This window comes from Hemibagrus wyckioides, linkage group LG04 (assembly GCF_019097595.1).
Source record: "Hemibagrus wyckioides isolate EC202008001 linkage group LG04, SWU_Hwy_1.0, whole genome shotgun sequence".
Classification (NCBI taxonomy): Eukaryota; Metazoa; Chordata; class Actinopteri; order Siluriformes; family Bagridae; genus Hemibagrus; species Hemibagrus wyckioides.
In genome coordinates, this window is record NC_080713.1 from 28,681,343 (window position 1) to 28,688,698 (window position 7,356).

The 7,356-nt window shown below is 33.5% G+C and overlaps 1 long non-coding RNA gene across 1 annotated transcript; it reads left to right on the forward strand.

Annotated features, from left to right (window-relative positions):
- The first annotated feature begins 1,281 nt into the window (after positions 1–1,281).
- Positions 1,282–2,635, forward strand: LOC131351626 (uncharacterized). Its single transcript, XR_009204417.1, has 2 exons — positions 1,282–1,880; positions 2,406–2,635. It is a non-coding gene; the product is annotated as an uncharacterized LOC131351626 (long non-coding RNA).
- The last annotated feature ends 4,721 nt before the right edge of the window (positions 2,636–7,356 follow it).

Consider the following 7,356-nt stretch of genomic DNA (forward strand, 5'->3'; position numbering starts at 1 on the left):
ATGTTGGTTTATCCTATTGTTGTTTTTGTTTGTTTGGTTGGTTGGGGTTTTTTTTTACAACAAATGAAGAAGCACTTAAACAAGCCATTACGCTATTAACTGTATAAACAACGAACCTAACAGGACTCACATGAGCATCGAGACATACCTATCAGTCACAAGTTCCAATATTTTTGATCACCTGACAATTGGGTTCAGAAAAAAACATAAAATGGCACTTTAAAAAAAAAAAAGCCCAAAGCATCTAGCTGTAAAGATCAGGAAATGAACGCTGAACGTCTGATCTATCATCTCATGATCTTTTTATTCACAGTGAAGTGACTTCAATGTACCACAAAAACAATGCTCTGGCCGTCCTGTTCCAATACATTCGGAGAAGACTGTATATATGATTACAAATGCATTATTAACTGTCATTTTCAATTGTTATTGGAGAAAATGGGATTCAAAGGTTCTTCAAAGGTCCTTAAGGGACAGTGGAACCCATTCTAGCAAACAAAATACAGATTTAATACATAACACCAATAATGCGGACAGTAAAACTGGATATACTGACATTCCTGTTTATTTTCTCTGAAATGAAACTGTTCTTTGGTTGATTCTTTAGTGGCGTTATTTCATACACACACTTCCTCCTTCAGTATTTCACTGTGACGTCACACTCCTCTGAGCTCCTCTAGGGTTCCTTACATAGCTAAGTTCTCCTCAAATGATGAATCGCTTAATCGTTTAACGAATCACTTAACGAGTCATTTAACGAATCACTAACGAGTCACTTAACGAATCATTTAATGAATCGCTTAACAAGTCACTTAACGAATCATTTAATGAATCACTTATTAAGTCACTGATGAATCACTGTTTTTTGTGTTTGTTCGGTTTGTTTGTTTTTTTAACTGGAAATGTAAATTAAAGCAGTTAAATTTTACATTCTACCTTTTAAAAACAGATAAATTAGCACTAATTATTGCCATTTTAAAACATAATTGTAATCATGTTATGCACGTAATGAAAGGCTTGATGAATAACAGTCATTTAACGAGTCACTTAATGAATCATTTAACGGGTCACTAAACGAATCATTTAATGAATCATTTAACGAATCACTCAACGAATCATTTAATGAATCACTTAATAAATCACTGATGAATCACTGTGTTTGTTTGTTCTGAATATTATTACATTATATTAGATTTTTTTAAGGGGCAAGTTATAATGATGTTATAAACCCACCCTTGCTTTCGGTACTAATAACAACGCTTTTCCCCCCGATCACGTGACCTGCTGCATCCGCAAAGTTTCGTTTTCCTTTCTTCATTCCTCTTGAAGTTGCGTAACATGTTTTCCGTGAGTGTTAAAGCTCAGTGAGCTGCTCAGAGCACAAGTGAAGGAGGAAACATGGCAAACAGCGAGCTGGGAGACCGAGTCAAGGACATGTATGATGGAGTTGATCTGAACAACATGACAAAACGACAAAAAGAAGCGCACATAGATAGAACTCTTCAAAACAACCGGGATGTTCTCCTCAGGGTTTATAGACAGGACAGACTTCATATGGTGTTCTTAAGACCGACTGATCCTGGAGTGTGGATGAGAGTGATTCAGGGCAGGATTGCAACTGCCCTGTCTTTTCAGCTGACCAAGAAACGTGCTGAACTCAATATCTACAAGATCACCATGTCTGGTGCTCAGGAGGCGCTTCAAGGTTTCTGTAATGATTTTGATGAGATCTATGAGGAGGTTATGAGAAATATGCCGGATGAAGGAGCAGCAGCAGGAAATAACGCAGAGGATGATGTTGAGGAGCTCAGAGTGAGAATCAGGGAGCTGGAACTGGAAAACGAAAGGCTTCGCAGGAATTAGCTGTGTCTTCAGAGCAGGTACTGGGAAAATGGTGCGTTAGTGAACAATCCAACATGTTTCTGATGGATGAACACAGTAAACACACTAATTCAACCTTACTATGAGAGATAAATCTCACTAAACATTTATAACATTTATCCACCTGTGAGTGTGATGAGTTGTGTTGTTGTTGTTGTTGTTGTTGTTGTTTGTGGGGTTCTTGTCTAGTTTTATACATTACACATAAACTACACATTTAATCCATTGGCAAATGACATAGTAGAGTCTCAAAGTGTCAGAAGTTGTCCAGATATTTCCGTTCATTCAGTTTCTCTGAAATAAAAGCTTGATAAATATTCCTGTTCAGTAGTGAACACAGAGATGGTGGCATTTCATCACACACACTTCCGCTGGATAGATACAGCTTCCTACTTCTCTTCAGAAAATGGAGAATAAAGACTGTATACATATGTAAAGTGTGTGTGTATGTGTGTGTGTGTGTGTGTGTTGTGTACAGTGGATAGAATATAATGTCATTCTTTTCTGTTGTTGTTTTTTTTTAGTTGCAAACCCGAGGCCTGTGTATCGCTGTGGTTCTTTCATCACTGCAGTGGAACTGGATAAAGGGATAAAGTTGAACATAATACTGAATACGGAGGAAAGGCTGATAGATTACCACTGATCTTTACTTTACAATCTCTTACACTTTTCATTTTAGCTCTAGAAGAAAAGAAATTGAATTTAGCCAAACCTTAGGACTAGAATTAAACTAACACATTCTTATATATATATATATATACATACAATTCTGTCATAAAAGTGGAATAAAATTGTCACAATGAATGTAAAAATAGAATTATTGGTACAAACAAAGGGGAAAAAATATGTAGAAAATATAGAGATATATATGAATATGGTGCAGGGGAAGAACATGAATAAAGTTGTTTAGATGTTTAGAACATAATGCTGCGTTTTACATGTAATAGACATTTAATAACATTTACTGTTCAATTTAATAAACATTTAATAAAGTACATATTATTTTATTATACATATTATTTATGAAATATTTTATACAATTATTTTATATTATACAAATTTTTTATACAATTTTTACAGACCCTTTAATCCAATCTAAGCATCACTAACTAGGGATTAGGTATTATTACAAATACATTTAAATATAAGACTAATATTAATCTGAACTTTTTGTCTAACATTAATCTTGGAATTTTGCACTTTGTTTCTTTTGTTCTGTCTTCTTTGAGGAAAATGTCCATTGTTCAAAACCTCCATACAAATAAAATTGAATTGAATTGAAACAACTTTCAATTTTTGTTTTTTTGTGAATGTTCACGCGTTTGTCCAGTAGATGGCGCCATCATTCCACAGTCTAATGACAAGTGGGCCGGCCCTAACAACAACATCACATCAAATTCTCCTCTAAAATGTGTTACCTGATGTGTTTTGAAGTAACATCACACAGATGTTTTAAATAAACTGGAATTACATCTTCAATCTGTGAGACTCGATAGCGTGGCGCTCCATAATAATCTAGCGTTTATCTCCCAGTGGGATACAGAGCTGTGAAAAACACAGCCACTTCCTCACGTATTCCCCACTGACTCGCTCTCATCATGTCCCACAATCCCACTGAGACCAAGACGAGGTCATGCTTAGATGCTCTGAGTGGACGCCGGTTGCTCTCTCTCTCACACACACACACACACACACACACACACACAGAGTACACCCCTGTAAGCAGCATTTAAGAGGTTCTGATGGTGAGAACACTGTGCTAGTGAAAGACTCTAGCTGTTATGGCTTTAATATGGACAAAGTAAAGTCACAGTAACCATGGAAACTGCACCAAATGATGAAGAATATCAACATTTACCTCAGATAAGTTGAGAGTTCACATAGTAAAGTCTTTATAAGGCTAGAATTACACCGTAATTACACTTAGCATCACCGCTAACCAGATTAGCAGAGACTCTTCCTCAGCACTGTAATCTAACAACACTGAGGCTTCTGAGGGTGTGATCTCAACACCACCCAGCGTTCATCTGGAAAGTTCTAGTGACCACATTGATGGTCAGGTGTTTCTGAAGGGAAATTAGCGCTTCTGGAGGACAGCTAAGCTTAGCTAACTAACTAGTGTGTTGTGTGTAAGTATGGAAAAATCTGTCTGTTACGCTCCTTAACAAGTTTTTAGTATTAGCTTTTTAAGATTTTTTTTTTGTTCCAAATAACTAAATAAATACTAAATTATTTTCTAATCTTTCATTTCAATTCAACACACATAACAATTTTGAGAATCCTTTGTGTTACTGACAGTGTGGGCTTCCTCAGGGTTCTCTGGGTTTCTTCTCAAAAACACACCAGTAAATGGATAGGCTATGCTAACCTGTTCCTCAATGTTGCTGATGTCCCTGATCATAATAAAATAAATAAGTGAATGACTAATTATATAATCTTAATTTTTTATATATAATTTAATATTTAAATAATTGAATTATGGTCATATAATAAACCTGTGCTGAGGAGGTGCATGGGTATGATACAGCTAAATGTGTCTCTGAAAAAACTTACCACACCTGATCATACACACGGAATATTACAAATATCATCACACATGATATATTACATCACACACACGCTATGTGACATCACACACACACACACACACTATATTACATCACACACACGCTATGTGACATCACACACACACACTATATTACATCACACACACGCTATGTGACATCACACACACACTATATTACACCACATAGATGCTATGACATCACACACATCATACACGCTATATGACATCTTTCACATGATATGATGTGTATGTTGTCATGATATGACAACATACACACACTATATATTAAAACACACATGATATATTACATCACATACATGCTATATGACATCACACAAACGCTATAATACATCATACACACGCTGTATGACATCACACACATGCTATATTACATCACACACGCTGTGATATCACAAACATGCTATATTACATCACATACATGCCATATGACATCATACACACACTATATGTTAAAAAACACATGCTATATGACATCATACACACACTGTATTACATCATACACATGCTATACAACATCATACACATGTTGTATTACATCATACACATGCCATATTACATTGCACATGCTATATTACATCACCCACATACTATATTACATCATACATATACTTTATTACATCATACACACGCCATATTACATCACCCACATGCTATATTACATTGCACATGCTATATGACATCACACACATACTATATTACATCATATACACACTATATTATATGATACACACACTATATTACATCATATACACACTATATTACATCATACACACACTATATTACATCATACACACACTATATTACATCATATACACACTATATTACATCATACACATGTATTACATCATACACATGCGATATTACATTGCACATGCTATATTACATTGCACATGCTATATGACATCACACACATACTATATTACATCACACACATGCTATATTACATCGCACATGCTATATGACATCATACACACACTATATTACATCACACACACTATATTACATCATATACACACTATATTACATCATATACACACTATATTACATCATACACACACTATATTGCATCATACACACACTATATTACATCATACACACACTATATTACATCATACACACACTATATTACATCATATACACACTATATTACATCATATACACACTATATTACATCATATACACACTATATTACATCATACACACACTATATTATATCATATACACACTATATTACATCATACACACACTATATTATATCATACACACACTATATTACATCATACACACACTATATTACATCATACACACACTATATTACATCATACACACACTATATTACATCATATACACACTATATTACATCATACACACACTATATTATATCATATACACACTATATTACATCATACACACACTATATTATATCATATACACACTATATTACATCATACACACACTATATTTCATCATACACACACTATATTACATCATACACACACTATATTACATCATACACACACTATATTACATCATACACACACTATATTACATCATACACACACTATATTTCATCATACACACACTATATTACATCATATACACACTATATTACATCATACACACACTATATTATATCATATACACACTATATTACATCATACACACACTATATTATATCATATACACACTATATTACATCATACACACACTATATTACATCATACACACACTATATTACATCATACACACACTATATTACATCATACACACACTATATTATATCATATACACACTATATTACATCATACACACACTATATTATATCATATACACACTATATTACATCATACACACACTATATTACATCATACACACACTATATTACATCATACACACACTATATTATATCATATACACACTATATTACATCATACACACACTATATTACATCATACACACACTATATTACATCATATACACACTATATTACATCATACACACACTATATTATATCATATACACACTATATTACATCATACACACACTATATTACATCATACACACACTATATTACATCATACACACACTACATGACATCATACACACATGTTAAAACACATGATATATAACATCACACACACACTATATTACATCATACACACACTATATTACATCATATACACACTATATTACATCATACACACACTATATTACATCATACACACACTATATTTCATCATACACACACTATATTACATCATACACACACTATATTACATCATACACACACTATATTACATCATATACACACTATATTACATCATACACACACTATATTACATCATACACACACTATATTACATCATATACACACTATATTACATCATACACACACTATATTACATCATACACACACTATATTTCATCATACACACACTATATTACATCATATACACACTATATTACATCATACACACACTATATTACATCATACACACACTATATTTCATCATACACACACTATATTACATCATACACACACTATATTACATCATATACACACTATATTACATCATACACACACTATATTACATCATACACACACTACATGACATCATACACACATGTTAAAACACATGATATATAACATCACACACACACACACACACACACACACTATAGGACATCTTAGTCATGCTATATGACATCATACACACGTCACACCTCGTATTACTAGCATATGCAGTACCTAAGTCCCTGTTTAAGCTGTCAGGCTAGACACGATAACTACTAATCTAACACGATCATTAGAAATATAAACCTGTGATCTGTAGCTACAAGAGCTGCTCTTATAGAACACTAATCAACACCTTTTGCCTCTTTTTCAG